The sequence below is a fragment of the Lissotriton helveticus genome, chromosome 9 (assembly GCF_964261635.1).
Source record: "Lissotriton helveticus chromosome 9, aLisHel1.1, whole genome shotgun sequence".
Taxonomy (NCBI): domain Eukaryota; kingdom Metazoa; phylum Chordata; class Amphibia; order Caudata; family Salamandridae; genus Lissotriton; species Lissotriton helveticus.
Genome location: NC_136070.1, coordinates 142,955,804 through 142,974,364, shown reverse-complemented (window position 1 = coordinate 142,974,364; position 18,561 = coordinate 142,955,804). Strand labels below are relative to the sequence as shown.

General features: G+C 44.0%; 1 protein-coding gene across 2 annotated transcripts in view; it reads right to left on the bottom strand.

Moving 5' to 3' along the window:
* RPAP1 (RNA polymerase II associated protein 1) overlaps positions 1-9,273 on the bottom strand; it is a 334,836-nt gene extending 325,563 nt beyond the window's left edge. Inside the window, exon 1 of one of the 2 annotated variants that reach the window (XM_078659654.1) lies at positions 9,150-9,273. The gene's annotated coding sequence lies outside the window, so the exon portion shown is untranslated. The remainder of the gene's footprint in view (positions 1-9,149) is intronic. The other variant, XM_078659653.1, reaches the window with a different exon arrangement.
* Between the last annotated feature and the right edge of the window lie 9,288 nt (positions 9,274-18,561).

Below are 18,561 nucleotides of genomic sequence, written 5' to 3'. Positions count from 1 at the left end.
GTCATCAATCTATGGACAGCGGGATCGGCCACAAAGCGCTTAGAAAGGCTCATTCCGCGCTCAAGGAAATGTTGGGGGGGGAGCAGGGGTCTGAGGAGAACAGCTACCAGCATAAGGCGCATGGATGTCAAAGCATCGAATAAATATTAGCTGTTTCATAATTTGTTAAAACAAAGAAAGGCTTGAAACGTAAAATCTACATAAGCAAGTACATGTGTCATGTTTCACACAAGGATACAGAGAATGACTTCAGGCTGTAGGCGTCACTTAGAGCCCCGAGTGACAGCCCCGAGCCTGGACACCAGATGCAGCCGTGCCCAGCCCGGGGATGTGCGCGAGGGCTGGGGATGTGCGTGAGCGATGGGGATGAGCGTGAGCGCTGGGGATGTGCGTGAGCCCTGGGGCTGGGACCCAGGGGCGGCTGGTGACATTTGAAAGTGGCGGGGCGTAAATACTGCACTGTGGCTAGCGAACCAGCCCGAACCACTTATGGGGGTTCCGGGGGTCTACCCCGAGAAAATTTTGAAAAAAGAGTGGGCAAATGTTGCATTCTCAAGCAAATTTGAGAAAGAAAAGAGGTGGCTTGGTGAACACATCTCTGGGAGTAGCCAGACAAGTCTCTTTGCACTTGCACAGATACATCACTCTCCCTGCATTGACATAGGCACAGTCACCCTGCACTCATAGACCCATTACTCACCCTTCTCTGACAGATCACTAAGCCAGCGTTCACCCATCCACATCACTCACCCTGGACTCACACAGGCACACTGCTCAACCTGCACTCACACAGCCATCACTCACCCTGGACTCACACAGGCACATCACTCACCCTGGACTCACACAGGCACATCACTCACCCTGGACTCACACAGGCACATCACTCACCCTGGACTCACACAGGCACATCACTCACCCTGGACTCACACAGGCACACTGCTAAACCTGCACTCACACAGGCCCATCGCTCACCCTGGACTCACACAGGCACATCACTCACCCTGGACTCACACAGGCACATCACTCACCCTGGACTCACACAGGCACACTGCTCAACCTGCACTCACACAGACATCACTCACCCTGGACTCACACAGGCACATCGCTCACCCTGGACTCACACAGGCATATAACTCACCCTGGACTCACACAGGCACATCACTCACCCTGGATTCACACAGGCACACTGCTCAACCTGCACTCACACAGACATCACTCACCCTGGACTCACACAGGCACATCGCTCACCCAGGACTCACACAGGCATATCACTCACCCTGGACTCACACAGGCACATCACTCACCCTGGACTCACACAGGCACATCACTCACCCTGGACTCACACAGGCACATCACTCATCCTGGACTCACACAGACACATCGCTCATCCTGGACTCACACAGGCACATCGCTCACCCTGGACTCACACAGGCACATCGCTCACCCTGGACTCACACAGGCACATCGCTCACCCTGGACTCACACAGGCACACTGCTCAACCTGCACTCACACAAACATCACTCACTCTTCGCTGCACTGCACTCAATAGGTTTAATTTATCACAGCCTGTCTAGGTATTTGTGATACTATTTTAAAAAGTTTAAATAATCAATTTTAACAATAATATACAGAGAATTCCTTCAAGTACATTGCTCACGGTGACCATAATGTGCCATATAGACAAAGCATTAAACAACAGTGGAAATGATAACACCCTTATAGCATTCGGGTTCGGTCCTGTAAAAATTCAGTCATTCCAATGTTTGTTTTATGGAAAATAATTATTAAAAAAAATAAACTTATGTGAAACAGGAAACAGACAAAAATTAAATATGTCTCTGATGAGCCCAAACAGCATGGCGGCGGCCCACTTGACCCTTCCCCGGAGCAGCCTTTGATGGGAGGCAGAGTTCGGTTTGGCGTGATTGATTTATTTTCGCCCCGTGGACAGTAGCAGTCTGCGCCCCGGCTACTGTAGGAAATTGCTGCAAGATGGATGGCTCTCCGGGCCAAGGTGCCGTGGGTGACTTACAATTAGTGCAGGACAGCTGACCTCCTTGAGATGAGGCGCCCTGTCGGTCTGTTTATATTGGGACTTAATTTGAAAAATAAAGAGAATTTTGAGAGAAAAAAACGGAACCTTAAGTTATCTGAATCTGGGGAAGAAACTACTTCAGTGCCACCCTAATTGCTCTTAACTTCAAAAAGCTGATGTGAGGTGTTTTTCCTGTTGAGTCCTAAGACCGTTGTAGGTTATGAGTCTCGCATGCGTTTTCCATCCCCAGAAAGATGTATATGTTACAGATGTTGCCTAAAGCCAGGGCAAGTAGAATAATTCCCCTTGAAAATTATTGACAGCAAGTCCACCAGTCGAGAATTAGCAACAGGCAAGATGGAATTTTCGATCTAAATAAATAGATGCCAAAGTACTGATTCCACTTACTCCACTAAAGGGGTTTCATAAATTAGAGAACCCAGGATCCAGTTAAAAGAAAGATGCCATAAGCCCCAACAAGTTCAATAAAGCCTTCGTTAGTTTTTTTTTTTTTTAGAGTTCTATATAACGCGAATTAGACCCGAGACATCGGGTATCAGAGCGCTTTACATGGCACCAGTTTCGTTAAAGATGGACACATTCATTTTTTGTGAGGCATGGGGAGATTAAGTGATTTGCCCAGAATCAATAAATGTTGAGCATTGTTGCCGTTGCTGAACAAACGGCTGTCTGTCACTTGGCATATTTCGATTAGGGCCTGGCTCATCGTTATATGATGTCATGTCATCACAGTCACGCTGAAGCTACAGATAACCCCAGAATGTTCTCTTCAGCCAAAGAGCACACAAAAGTCTTGCGACAGACCTCTAATCAAATACTTATATCAAAACATACCAATTAGAAATATGTGCTAAAACAATACGAAAGACGTAACGATACATGACAATGATTTCCAGATACTTCACCATGGTGGAAACACTGACGCAGCCTAGCCAAGGATGTTTGCCCCGTGGTTATTGCACCGCGTTATTTTTTGTTTACGAGGGTCCCTCGCACCCGGGCTCCCTGGCTTCCGACCCTGCTGACAGACCTTTTGCCACCTACATCTGCCCAGTCGCAGCACGCGGGGGGGGTGTCGCAGCTCGCAGGGGGGGGGGTCAGGGAATTAAATATAAATAAAATTGAACACTTACCTGACCTGCTCCCCTTGGCGCCTTCACAACGGGACAGGAGCGGACTGGCAGCCCCTCTGAGCCAATCCTGGTGCTGCCAACAGCGCCAGGACGGGCTTAGGGCACGGCTACGCTTCGCCCCCTGCACGCCTATTAGGAGACCGAGGGGCACCTAATAGGCATGCGCAAACCAGTTAAAACACAAGTGCGCATGAATGGGCACGGTGCGAAAATTCGCCCTCCGTCCCCACTCATGCATTGTGTTGTGCTGCTGCCTGCCCCTGGTCACGGTCTGACAATCATGTCAGTCAACATGACGCGGACCGCCCACCCCCTTCAGTCTCTGAAGGGGGTGGGCGGTCCAACGTCATGCTGACTGACATGATTGTCAGTGCTCCCTTGGCGTCGAGGGAACTGCGGGCGGGGGGCCACGCCCCAATGGATGCACCGCGACTGCTGGGACATGTGGCACGAGCGGTCCGCCTAGGACACGCACCATCCTTTTGCCTGATTGCCCCATACAGTATGCTGATCATGATGATGAAACGGGTAATCAAAGTCATCAAACCTCATCATCATGATCAGTGACCATCAACATGATTTAAAAAAAACAGTATTCATGCCGCCTGCGGCCTGCCAGGTCCTGCCCTGCCTGACCTGCGCAGCTTTATTTTTTAAATCATGATTTGGCTGGCGGCCTACGCCGCCTACCCTAGGCCTGGCCACCATGACCAGACCAATCAACATAATAATGAATAAAACAAACAGTAATCACCGTCATGGAGCCTGCCAGGCCCTGCCCTCAGTGCCCTGCCTTACCTGCGCAACTTTATTTATAGGCCGCCGGCCTATCCAGGCCATGCCTCGCTCGCCCTCACCTGGTGAGCTGAGCTATGCAGCAGTAGTCTGCAGTGTCTAGCCAACCTCAATGTCGTCCAAACCAGGTCCCGACTCCCGCTACTTTGAACGGTGGGCGGCAGCGTTGAAGAAGTTCATCAACCAACAGATACTCGGTGGTCAGTGAGGTGCGGCCGTGCGGGTATGCTGGGGCGGGCGTGCTGTGGCAAAATTAAAACAGCAAATGCGCGTGCATTCAAAATCTGCGCACACTTCGCTGCCTCTGTCGCACACAGCCCCAACCCCTGCAGAAGAAGACCAGCCCAGGCAAAGGCGTCCTGGTCCTGCCCAACTCAGTGTCCCGCCCACTGTCTGGGCTGGCCACACTGATCCGCGGCCGGATTCCGGAAGTCTTGAAGTGAAAGAAGAGTGAGGAGAAAATAAATTAAGAATCTGTCAGTCACGTCACGTCCTCACTGTTTAAGACACACAGTAAGTGTTTTGTCGTCAACACGACGGTAACTTAATCTAAGTAAATGACAGCAGCAGCAGCACTTACGTACTACAGCAGCAGCACAGCACACGCTCTCGGTGCCAGTGCCACACAATTACTGACGGTGCACTTAATGAGTGTGACTGTAGACCGGACCCTGATAATTAGGTGCCGGTGCTAAGCACCGGCAAGCTCTGGCTCAAATTAAGCCCTGCTAGTTTCAATAACTGACAGCCTAGTGCTAGATTACTGCAAAGGTCTGGATGATATGGTGAAATCTGTCTCTCATTAGGTGAATAAGGCAACAAAGGAAACAAAGGACATTCCTTGTTACAATCTGAATCCAGGAGACTGGATAGTGGTTTGGAAACACATCAGGTAGAGCTACCTTGAGAAGAGGTGAACAAACCCTACCAGGTGATTTTGATGATGAACACAGCGGTGAAGTGCACTGGAGTGCCACAGTGGATCCACACCGCTCACACAAGGTGAGTAGTAGCAGTGGAAGAGCAAATCAATGAACTAAACCAGTGTCCACAAAGCCAAGCTCAAGTTTGCAGCATGTATCCACAGGGTGGGGGTTCACATATTTAAACTGATGAAGAAAACTAAAGAAGTGAAGTGGTAAAATTGCAGGTTAGTAAAAGTTCTGACAAAGACATTTAAGCGGTGGATTTCAAGAAAACATATATACTAGAATGATATAGGAGTATGTCAATATTATGCTGATTTGAGCTGTGTTTGTACATTACTTCTTAAGGTGAGGGATCAACTTATATCGAGCTTCCAATGCCCCAACTCCATGACATGTAATATGCATACTGCTATTTTTAATAAAGGTGAGTTTCCTTCCCCTTACCTGATTTAAGTGCGAAATTCTCTAAAAAAACACAAACCGAGCATGAAAAAAAAAAACGGAAAATGTGGGAGAAAATGAGTGTGAAAGAAGTCACCAGCCGAGTGGAGATCATTGTTGGATGGAGAACCAATTTTGAGAAGAATGTATTATGTTTGAGGGAAGAATGCTTATTTTTATTTGCCAAGAAATTGGATTGGTTGTTGTTATCTTGCCTTAGTATTTTCTAGAATCTATCCTGTGAATGAAATGGATGATGTAGGATACCTGAGATGAGTGAAAAGTAGCTTTAGAAAGATAGTCTTAGATATATTAGGTGCTAAGACACCCTCTACAAGTGTGGCAATGAATGACGTGAAAATTAGAGGTCAGGCTACTTTAGTGGATAAACCGTCAGTGGATACAGCTGAAGCATCAGAGTAGGTAAATTAAGAAATGATTGCTATTAGGTCTATGATTATTCAGGACTGTTTAGCGTTAGATATTCTCCTTGCAAAGGAAGGTGGAGTCTGCAAGGTAATTAAGGCAAAGAGCTGTAGGACATATATTTCATATAATAGTAAGGGTAATTAACTCTTATATTGTTATCATTACTAATATTTTGTTTGCTATTGAATCTTTTGAAGAGCCTGGCTTATGGAAAACTGTAGGTTCTTGATTTTCTGAGTGAGGAAAGGGTTTTAATAAGGTTGGTGACTGGATAAAGAAGTTGGGTGGGAATACACTTGAATTTATCTTAACTTCTGCAATGATCATATGGTTTGTGCAATTGTTCTGTTCCTTTTACTAACATTTTCTGAGTTTGTGCCTGGAAGATGTAAAAATAAATATGGTATAAAAATAGGTTAATGGAAAGTAAGAGATTCATGGAGATAGAGAATGAACGTAGTAAAGATCATGTCTACACCCAAATGAAGATGCAGAAGAAATTTCCAGAAAGAAACTGAAAGTGATGATGATGTTGACGGTCTGATTTATAAAGCTTTAGCTCCTTCGCGTCGGGAGTAATTCCCCCACAGCGCGGCGGGATCTGCGGCGCCGCGGTGCTCGTGACGAGCCCAGCTCGTCACGAGTCACAGTAGAGCTGTGCTCATGATTAGCTGGGCTCGTCACCACTCCCACTCTCCGACACAGGCGGGGAAATAAATCACACGTGGGCAGACCGCGACCGTTATGATGAGCCCAGCTCGTCATGAGCACAGCTCCACTGTGACTCATGATGAGCTGGGCTCGTCATGAGCATGGAAGGGGTTAATAATGAGTTTTTAGTAATAACAGAATAATCAGGGGGAGGCTGTAGTAGCGCTTTTCTGGGATCACATTTTCGTGAATTGATAATGATAAATATTTTTTTTTTATGGATTCAATAACCAAATGCTGAATCAACACAGAAGTGTGTTTATTAATATGCTTTTGTTGTGCCACATTTTCATAAAATTGCCACATTAGTTAACATGGATGCTGTTCTGATACTACTCACGCACTACTGCTTTTCACCCTTCAAACTCGTTTCCATGTGCATTTTCACTCCCCACAGATTGAAAACAATGCAAAATATTGTTTTTTTACTAGGGTGCTTGTATTGTGAATGAACTCTTGAGTGTTCCTAGACTGCAACATGTTTCAAAGTCTCTTCGCTGCAATTCAGTTACTGGGCCTAGAATGTTCACTTGTGTATAATTTATTGTTCAAATGTTCCATATTGTGCACATCTCTGGATAGCAACAGCACAGAATAATGCTAAATGCTTTCTTTAAAATGGATTTCAGAAGAATGTCCCGCTCAACTAGAGACTGTGTCCAATTTATTTCAGAGATTACCTTTTTTTTTTTATAGAGATGGTGTCTGTTTTCTTTGTATTTTGCAATTCATTTGGGACTTGGATATTTCAGATTTTGGCTACTCTGTATAACCGTATTTGAGTCTTCATGGCATGTATTCTGCACCGGTTGATTTTCAGATTTTGTAATAAAACCCTTTCACTTTTCCCTGATCTAAAACTCAGGTACTGAGTGGTCTCAATTACTTATTTGCTACTCTGATAAACTAATGTTGGGTTTAATGGAGGGGAGGGTGCCTTTTAGCGCAAGATCAACCCTGGAGCAGATCTGACTGAGATACATTTTGGGTGATTTAAATTTTGGGGGGGTTGTCTTAAATTTTGGGATACAGTGTTCTGCTTCCACACCTTTACAAAGGCTATCTCACTTAAAACACTATGTCTGTCACATGTATATCATGTCTGTCAGTCTGTCATAAAACACACTGCCTGTCAGCAGCCAAACTCTGCACTTCACAGTATACTAATGAAGCTCCTCACAAAATGTATCAAAAAGCAAGGTTATTAGTTACACAGGAGGCCATATCCAATCAATGGAAGAATTGCACAACATGTAACGAAGAAACCTCAGTTAAAATCCCAACCTCTCTGCTTAATAAAACTGTGTGATTGTACGTAAATCACTATATCACTGTGTCTCATTTACCTTTAATCTCACATAAGAGATCACATTGCATGCTATGTTAAATATATAATTTAATATATAATTATATATATAAAAATATATAATTTACAAAAATATAATACTGCACCATCTGTAATCAGGGCTAGTGGAATTGTGCAGCAGTAAAGGACCAAAATATGAGGCTGGGTTGACAAATTTATGCGGCAAGAAAAGCAAATTATAAGACATAATGTGCCAACATTTGCCTTGGATATTTTAACAACTATTAATACTGGCTGGGCAAAGTTACCCATCATTAATACCAGGTTAACATCTGAATCAATCTGAAAGTGGGAGATGATCAATAAATCCTTGCAAAAGGTCTGGCACTGCACTGAACTTTTTGTTCAGTAAGTTTTCAACTGAATGAGCTAAAAAAGTGTTTTTGAGATCTGCAAACTATGCAGCAGATGGTAGATTAAGTGGCAAATTCATAACTGTGAAGAGAACACTGCAGCTGCAGATTCACATAAATCCTTTGACCCGGTCTATAATAACAATACTGGCCCTTGTAAAGAGGTTAACTGACTTGCCTTTCGTGATTGTCTTCGAGTTCATGTTTAGGAATCACCACTTTTACGAATGGCATTCAACACGCCGGTGTACTCTAATAAACTACAATAAAACTGTTACAATACAGGATACACTCTTGTAAGCAGGTAGCCAGGTCATGTAGATGATGAGGTGTAGATTTATTGTAGAGGATACCTCTTAGATTACAGGTCAAAGGTAAATGCCCCACCAGGTGCAGCATCCTCACTGCTCAGCCCACTCACACCACTGACACTCTAACCACCCAGGTACTCATCACCATTTCATTACATCACACACACTGGCTGAGCAGGTGGGAACTGAGGAACTATGGAAATGATGCATTATAACAACATAAGGTTACAACAAAAACACTACCAAATGTTAACCACTAAAGTCTATATCATATTTTGCATGATGTCAAATATTTTAACGCCTCTGCTGTTTCAGCTCTATTGCCATGCCAGACCCCTGGCTCCTCTTCTCAATACATTTACGAGCTTGTCCGCCTCTTTCGTTCTTCTCAAACGCAATAGCTGCCACTGTGACGTGTAGTGTCGCTTTCAATATTGCAGGCATGGTTTAACAGAAAAGAAAACAGCCGAAGTGTGAAATAGTAATAGCAAAAGGAGTCACATGCGAAAAGGACCCCGTTGGCAGCTATTGAGTTGCAATGGGAATTTGCACAGTTATATTGTTCACCCGACTCCAAACAAGTCAACCTCCCGAATCAAAGATGAAGCTCCCGATGGGTCTTACCTGAAGACTGCAAACTGAGGTCCTGAAATGTCCTGTTTACCTTCCGTCTCTACCCGGCATCAGTGCAAGACTCACGCTGTCTACAGTAACAGCGCATGAAGACGCAATCAGGATGCTACAATGTACTGATTGGCAGTGAAGAGGCGGGCCATTCAGCCGCATGAAAGCCTTCGATTGGTTAAACGAATAATGATCCGCCCCGGAACACGCTTCACACAAACCCGGAAAGAACGACCGCTTGTATTTCAGCTCACCAGAAACGATTCCCCAGCCGCTCGTGGGCCGCTATCACAGACTGCGGGAGATGGGACTTTCCTGGCACTGGAGCTCGCTCGCTGCAGGTTGTGGCGAACAAGCAGTAAAGTTGGCAGGGGGGGGGGGAGATGGGTGGGTAATGGTGGCGGCGTAGGGACCTGGTCGAGTTACAGAAAAAGCAGAACAGATCTGGAATCAATGCGGCGTCTTCCAGCCAGTGGAGGATAGTATCGAAGGAGGTGGTGCCAGAATAAGGCGAGCAGGCATCAGGTGCCTTAATCATTCACTTAAGACGTTTGTAGTAGCCAAGACAACCCATGTCTGAGTTCTGATTCCATACAGCTCCTCAGTGCTGTAACAATCGGTGGCGGAATACAGCCAAAACTCAGGCATGTCAAAGGTTCCAAACTCAGCGGGTAATAGTACACAACACATACATACGATAAGAAACAATAACAAAAAATGTGTTTTAAAGCAGTAAATATTACGCAATGGGGCGCATCTTCTTCTGTGTGTCGGTTTGAGAACCGAAGATGCATCGGAATTAGGGCGGCCAACCTTTAAGGGTCAATTCACGTAGCACGGGTGTGTGTTTTGGGGGGAGGGGGGCGCACAGCGTACACACGAAGACATTTCGGAGGCGTTTGTTGAAGAGCAGGGGGATCTATGAGTTTCACAGCGCATTTGTGGGGTTTCAGTCTAAACCCCCTCCTCTAAATCAGACTTCTCAAAAGCTAGAACTCAGCCAGAGATGTAGCATATCGAGCATATTCAGTGCTTTAAATGGGAAAAAATAAGTGCAGGTACTCATTAACATGAGCTAGAGGTGTAGTGAGTGGGCGGTGTTAAGGTCAATACCTGATGATACTTAACGACTTCTATAATAGTTGCTGCACACAACAAAACACATGATAAATGTGTTTATATAAACAAAGCAGGTAACTCATTACACAAAGTGAAAGAGAAATGCGATAATATGTTAACATTGTTAACATTTCCTTTTTTTGCAACAGTTGCAGCTTCTTAATGCCATACTGTTAAATGCTGTTGTTTGGCACAATACTATATATTTTTGAGCACATGAGTAGGAAGAAACTGAAAATGTCCCCACTTCGAACCAAAGCTCTTATGGCACCAAGCAAATGAACCAAATCATCATGACCCCCCCCCCCAGAAGATATCTCTTGTCTCTTCCATCGATCTTTCCATTCATCCTTTCATCCTACCATTTACCTGCTGATGTCCACCATTTACCCTTTACATTCTGTCGTCTATTCAGTTTTTCATCCATCATTCAGTTTTTCACCATTCCGTCTGTCCACCCTTCATATCCAAACCTATCGATCCAATTTTTAATCTATCCATTCATCCTTTCAGTCATCCATCTCTTTATCCACCCTTTCACTCATCCGTCAATCCTTTCTCTCATCTATCCATCAACCCTTTCACTACCATCCACCCTTTCATTCCATTCACCCTTTCACTCAATCCCTCCTTTCACTCATCCATCATCCACCTTTTCATCCATCCCCCTCCCTTTCATTCACCCATCCAATCTTTCACTTATCCGCCCCTTTTATCCAATCATCCACCCTCTTTCACCCATCCATCCATTCACTCATCCATCCATCCACCCTTGCTTACTCGTCTATCCACTCACTCACCCACCAACCCTCCCTACTACGTTTTTTAAGAACCTTTGTCACCGAGCAGACATGATCACACAAATTGCCACCCATTTTTCTTACAAAAAACAGGCATACAAATGCAGGCAAATACACAAATGTAAGCATACACACAAAAGACTCCGGTATGTTAAAAGCCATGTTATACTCTTCACCATGACTTTTTTAATTGCCAGTGCCAGGGGACTGCCATGATTCCTGTGTTTGCGCAAATGCAGAGGGTAGTGTGAATGGTGTTGACAGCACAGGGCCTGCATGGACCCCAGAGCTGCGAAGGTTTCAGATTTCTCTGTGTGACATTTTCAGATTTTCATTGTAATTGTGAGTGACATTTCAACGACTATGAGTGACACTTTATTTCTCGCTAGCAAAATTAAGCAATGAAAACGAGGGAATCATTTGAATATCAGAAAATACATCCATTTGAGTATAGCTGCTAATATTTGAGATTGCTTATGTGTGACATTTTCAGAGATTCAGTGGATTTACGAGAGTCAGGCAACAACTAGATGTGTAACACTTAGAGTGGCACTTTCTTGCGAGCATAATCATGGTATGAAGTAAATGGAAATAGACAAATATCAGAAATCACACTCATATAAGCAACAAGGAAGTCAAACTCTGCAGCAGGTGCTTTTGAAGCTATTATTCAATTTCTAAAAAAAAAATCAGCACCCTCCACCCCAACCTCAGCTTCAGGTGTGGCCATACCACATGCAACAAAGGGATCTCTATGACAAAAGCAGCAACTCACTGAACTATCTGCATACAATACAGTACAATACAATATCCGTTTTTGAAGGAGGCATATTAACCCTCTACACCACTCAATTGTGAGAGTGAAAACTGCCAGTGGAGAAAACTCTGACCTTTCTCCAGCAGGAACAATAATCACATGATTTATCTCTGATTTATCAAGTCTAACTATGCTGAGAAAATAAAGGGTGCTGCTTCGTAGCGTTACTGTCAAGCAGGGGTATTAAACACTTGGCACTACTGATAGAGATCGCAGGTCACCCGGCCAATAATTTCACCATACACGTACCAGGCCCATATATTTCCAATTTATATCATATACATTAAGCGGGCGACCTTGCACTCTACTACCAGTAACCCTGAGTCCTTTCCTATTTATTTCTCGTGTACCTGACTTACCAATCCACCTTTACGGGTACCTATGACCACAATGGATCAGGGAGCTAGCTGTGAAAGAAAGGCAGACAACCAAAATACCAACATAAACTCTTATACTTTCATTGAATGACCACAGACTACTGGGAAGGTTTAAAGATTTTATCTAGAATTCAGATTCGGAAAGCATACAGTTTATAACTAAAAGGCAATCGATAATCAAAATAACGAACAGCACATAGCCATAGAGAAAATAAACCAGGGCAACCATTTATGAGTCTATAGGAAAAGGACTTGAGAAAATACTAAACAGATTTCAGGAATGGAACTTAAGAAAGTATAACTAAAAAGTGGGCAAGTTTATGCACGTATTAGAATTATACTACGGGGAAATACTTCAACAGTTGGGTGAGAAGTTAGAAATCGTATACATCTATAGGAAGGGTAAAAAGTGGAACACGCTATAGTTCTAGAAACCTTACTTCAATCAATTCGAGAGGAGAAAAATTTTAAACCACATCTATATTTTCATAAACAGTATGAAGAATTGTGCTTAAAGGAAGGGTAATATAGGAACATGCTAGAAAACAGCAATAACGTATGAGCTTTCATTTAGTAGCTTTGCAAAAGCATGGAAATCAAATATGCGCAAAGGTGTGTCTTTATTAAAGCAAAAGACAGAAAATAGAAAGTGCAGTATAGAGTTTCAGCACTATATATTTACCTAGAATGGTGTGAAGACCAACCCTGGCCACGGATCGGTCAAGGACAGGAAAAACCCCAAGGAAGGACAGTCATCAATGGGACAGCAGGTGCAGAATGGACACCCCAGGACAGGACGGGAAACCCAGATTAGGATCAGGACAGGACCACCAAGGCACGACCAGCACCCGCAGTTTGGAAGCAACGCCTGCGCTCCACCCTCTCTGCATCTATCGGCCAGAACCCCGATTGGGTTATCGAACTCCCCAGCAAAGTGCTCCGCCAGCACTTAAGGTTCAGTAAAACCTTTTGAGTCTATGGTATATTTCGGACAGAGTGCTCCGCAGCGCTCTGTATTCAGTCACCTATTGAGTGCGTTGGGTCAGTGACAGGTCAGCTATTCGGACAAGTCGGACAATTTCTCTAGCTAAGCCTAGGCCAGTTATACTGTTTTCGGGTCAGTGTACCACCCCCCAAATGTTGCAAGTGTCAGAATCCCCAATTTTGATTGGTCCCCAAGTAGGATAGGTTAACACACCAATCAGAACAAACTTCTACAAGCCTAAATTAACATTTCTGGGACCGCCTAGCAAATTTGGGGTTCCCATGAGATATTCTTCAGAATACAATAGAAGAAATACATTTGTTGCAACTGCGGTACAGCTTTGCTCCATCCTGCTGGGTCGCAGGTCGCGTTCTCAGGAGCATCTTGACTGTGGCTGCCAGCTGGCTGAGTTCCACTGTTCAAGGTTGCCCTCTCCCTGCCAGGGTGACATGCGCAGTAGAGACTTGCAAGATGGCTCAAGTATCCCTCCGACCCCCATTATCGCGGTACATGAAAAGTAAGCAAAAACAAATTAGAACACAACAAATAAATGAATTCACGGTATACCATGAATAGCTACTCTATACCCCTTTAATTATAATATACTAGTGCGTGAGTGTTTTAGTGCAGACAGACAATAACATAAAACATTTGCGCAAGCTTCATCATGTGAGAATACAGACAGCCATTTTAAAAGCAAGTGCGCAGGCGCAAAGTTTCCCACCAAAACTGCAAGTGCGTCACGTCACGTGAGTGTGACTAACGCATGCGCAGAATGAAAACCCGCCAAGCAACAGCCATTTTTAGGAACAATCGTTATTAAGTTAGTAAACACATAAACAAGCGTCTCTAGGACGCCCCAAATTTCAGAATAAAGGGAAATTGCCGCGTAGCATGCGAATTCTTGCTCCATCACTACTAATAAATCAGCAAAACTGCTAGTTTAGACAAAAGGTAGCACTGGGCTGGCGTGGTGCATGTGGGGCAGAAGTTGGGCTCTTGGCTGGGCACAGCAATAGCCCATCATGTGGAGGGCAGAAGGAGGTAAGCAGGTGATCGCTTCCCGAACACCGGCTTCCTCCTTCAACTTCATGTAGCAAGTGAATTGCTGGGTGCAGTGGGGCCCGGCTGACAGGCAAGAAATGCAACATCCTGCCACAGCAACAGTGTGACAGAGCAAGAAGGGAGCCAGGAGCATCTAAAGGAGAGTTTTAGGATTGTGTGGAAACACAGGGCTGGTGGCGCTATTTTTTAGCTTCTTTGGCTTATAAGAAAGCCTTCTATGCACAGACCGGGTTATTGAGGCATGTGGCGTTAGGAAGGTAGGTGCCTCAGTACAGAAAGCTGTTAGGTTAGTGCTCCAGGGGCCTCTTTGATTGCATTGTCTGGGCATTAACCCTCTGATCCAGAGAAAGTAAGCGAAAACAAATTAGAACACAAGAAATAAATGAATTCACGGTATACCATGAATAGCTACTCTATACCCCTTTAATTATAATATACTATTGCGTGAGTGTTTTAGTGCAGACAGACAATAACATAAAACATTTGCGCAAGCTTCATCATGTGAGAATACAGACAGCCATTTTAAAAGCAAGTGCGCAGGCGCAAAGTTTCCCACCGAAACTGCAAGTGCGTCACGTCACGTGAGTGTGACTAACGCATGCGCAGAAGGAAAACCCGCCAAGCAACGGCCATTTTTAGGAACAATCGTTATTAAGTTAGTAAACACATAAGCAAGCGTCTCTAGGACACCCCAAATGTCAGAATAAAGGGAAATTAGTAAGACAAACAGGTTGAATTACATAGTTATATGTTATGCGAGGTTCATGAGTACGAGCAAGCCGCGTAGCGTGCGAATTCTTGCTCCATCAATCCCCTCTTTGATGATATTTACTATCATCATAACTAATGGAATCAGATGCCAACTTTTCTTTCACACTTTGTATAGTTCAATTTCTTCAATCATTCGGTTAAATTTTTCTTTAACATCTTTTGTAGGGTGAGAATTCTTCACCCTTTTGTAAATCTGATTATTCTGTTCTTCTAGTTCAAGTTCATCCACAATCCGTTTCACACCTCTTTTATTCACAGTATATTTCTTTTGGTGTTTGCGGCATTTGCAACAGACAAATATAAGGAATATAATAAACCCTATTATTCCAATTGGCATCAGTACCTTAAACAATAAACCTTTACCTAAACTAGAAAACCAATGACCTACAGAGGAGAGACCATCAGTGAGTCTCTTCCAGGCACTGTCAACCTCCAGTGGTTTGAGTTCCCTTTCTAAATATGTAATGTTCTTTACATACTTTTTTTTTGTACACTTTTATCCGGTATGTAAGTGCAACAATGTTGCGCTTTCAACATCCGGCAGACTCCGCCCTCTTTTGCTAATAGAGTATCAAGGGCAAGTCGGTTCTGTAAAACCATAGATCTGATCGCAACCATTTCGGTATTGACCATCAGAAATCCACTAGCAGTGTCAGTAGCTAACTGATCCACTACTGTAGACAATTTGCAAATAAATTCTGTGTGTGTTCAGAACCACTCCCACTCCAGGTATCAGTGCACTAAAAATACTACCCATTATTTCACCTATGCTTTCTCTTTTACTACGCACTAAGCCATTAGTGTTTTCACTGCTTCCAGCAATTTCATTCACATGGTATATTTTCGGGAAGACAATGCCAAAGTAGCAGCTTCCATACCAGTGATCCAGCAATTTGAAATAAGCCTTGTTTCCACATATATAATAAATTCCGGGAAACACAGGTTCTGACCCATTTTTGAAACCCCAACCTCCAATTACCTTGTAATTGTGCTCACATTGACTGGAACCAATGAAAATGTTATTATAATAACTAGTCTTTTCGCGGTGAAGCGTGGCTCAGTGGTTAGAGGCGGCAGACCCGGAAGCTGAGATCAGCCGTGGACCAGGGTTCGATTCCCCGCCTCGGCGGGTCTTGGTCTCAAAAATTCCACAGACTCTACAATTCTCGCTCCGGTGCCTACTCGACTCACGGGGTCACACTCTGCGACTCTGGGCAATAGCTTGCTTAATCTCCACTACGGCCCCTCGCGGCGGGATGCCTGGCTTTCACCTTGTGAATAGCCTGCCGGGGTATCTCACAGGGGAATACCAGGACGGGTTCCCTAAGCAAGCGCCTTGAGACCCCTGGGTGATTTGTGCGCTATATAAATCGAAATACATTTACATTTACATTTACATTTCTCTCGAAATCCAGCAACAAAGCAGGACCACTCCCACCATTTGAGGTGCTTTCCATGTTTTCAGCCCACTTAGGAGTTTTCTGCCTTTTGTCATTTGCCTTTCTTTGGAAACTTTCCCTTCTTTTCTCTGCCATGTTTAAGAACATTTTCTCTTGTTCATGTAATGAACAGGTCAAGTTATTTCTGTGTGCTTCACCTAAGTCTATGGTACCTATAGTCAGAAAGTATTCTCCCATATAACGTGTAACGTCACTTTTAGTATGTACAGGATTCAGATTTCCACGTATAGGAAGTTCAGAAAATATTACTTCAGAGTTTGAGTAGTAGTACTGTAACGGTCCTCTTTTGTAAAATAAACTAGCTAAAATACTACAGGAAATTCCATAAGTCAAGGGCAGATGATAAGTCACGCCTTCAGCCACAGAAGTAGGTAGCTTCATGCAGACATAGCAGTCTTCTATTTCCATAGTTTCTACGTAATGTACTAAAAGGTTAGCGAATACATTTAGATGAGTCTGGTTCTTGATTCCGTGATAGTGTAGTCCTTCCTCATCTGGTGCTTCTAAGTCTGGTTTTGTTTGTCTAAGGCTAAGAGTTTTCTCACGTCTTTCTACACTTCGTGTTGTCAGTTCTTCAGTGTCTTTTGTCACAGTCGGTGTAGGGTCAATATTAGTGTTTTTGCTCACCATATAAGGAATAAAAATGGTTAGTCCTATCCATAATATTAACACTATAGCTACACTACATATACATACTTTGCAGCATGTCTTACAACAATTACGTCTAGGCCTTCCATTCACATTTGAATCAGACATTTCTGCTCAGAAGAAGTTCTCAACCCCTCTTTGTAACTTTGCACAGGTAGCTTACACTGAACAACTTCAGGTTGGTTCTTCCTCTTAAGCAGACTGATCAGCTGTCTGTTCTTCGTCACTTTCGTCAGTTATATCAAGATCCTCAAATTCCTCCAATATCAAAAAAGTCCATTCGAAATCCTGATATTTTTCGTTTAGTCTTTTTATTCGGTCACTTCTTCTTTTGGAGCTTTCTCCAGCCTGTTCTGCTATACGAGAACTTTTTCTTCTTTGCTCAAGCTTTTCTTCTACTGTTTTTAGTCTCAGTCTCAGTCTCCTAATATATCTTGGTTCGATATGTTTCTTTTTCTTGAGTCTTTTAGCTGGCACTGTAGTTTGGCTTTCTTCTAAGGCTCTCTTATTTTCGTTTGTTTGTGGCACCTCTTCTTCTGCTTCTTCCCTTCCTGGCTGACTAGTCCCAGGTCTTTCTTCAGTTTCTTCTGCCTGGTCGCTAAGCTGGCCTTGTTCAGGTGTATACTGGATTTGGCTTTTGGGCGTTTCTATTTCTGTGTCCTGAACACGTTCTTCTAAGTCTATCTGGTCCTGTTCAAGCACTTCGAACCTTTGATTTTCTTCCGCTTGAACTTTCGCCCTAATTTCTGTCTGTCCCTTTTCAATCTCAGGAGTTTGTGGAGGTGTGTCGATCACTTGTTCTGTCCCTATCTGATCTTCTTCTCCTTCAGAATTTACCTGGATTTCGATAATCTGATTGTCTTCTCCTATTCCTGTCTCGTCCTCACTATTCCACTCTCTGTCTGTGTAGGCTTGACTTCTTGTTCTGATTGGGTCATCGGTCAGGTCGATTATGGGTATCCACCCATCTTGACTGGTGCTCGGTTGTTCTTCATCAGCTACTTCGGAACCTACGTCTGGAGACTCCTCAGCTGGGCAACCTTCAGCGTCAGTCTTCTTTTCGTCTCTTATTACCTTCTTGGTATGGCTGGCATGGATCCACTTCGGGACGCCAGCACACTTCACCGCTGTCATGGTCACCAGTATCACTTGGCGTTGTTGTCCCCACTTCGGTGCAAGGCAATCTGAACGAGTATGCTTCTTGATTACAACCCAGTCACCTGGAACCAATTTATGGACTGGAGTTGTTGGATTGGCGTCGGCGTCCTCCCCAATCTGGCGAGAGATAGAACGCACTTGGTCACCTAGTTGCTTGCAGTATTCAAGTACCAAATCATCAGAAATGCTTAACAGTTTGTATCCTGGTACCC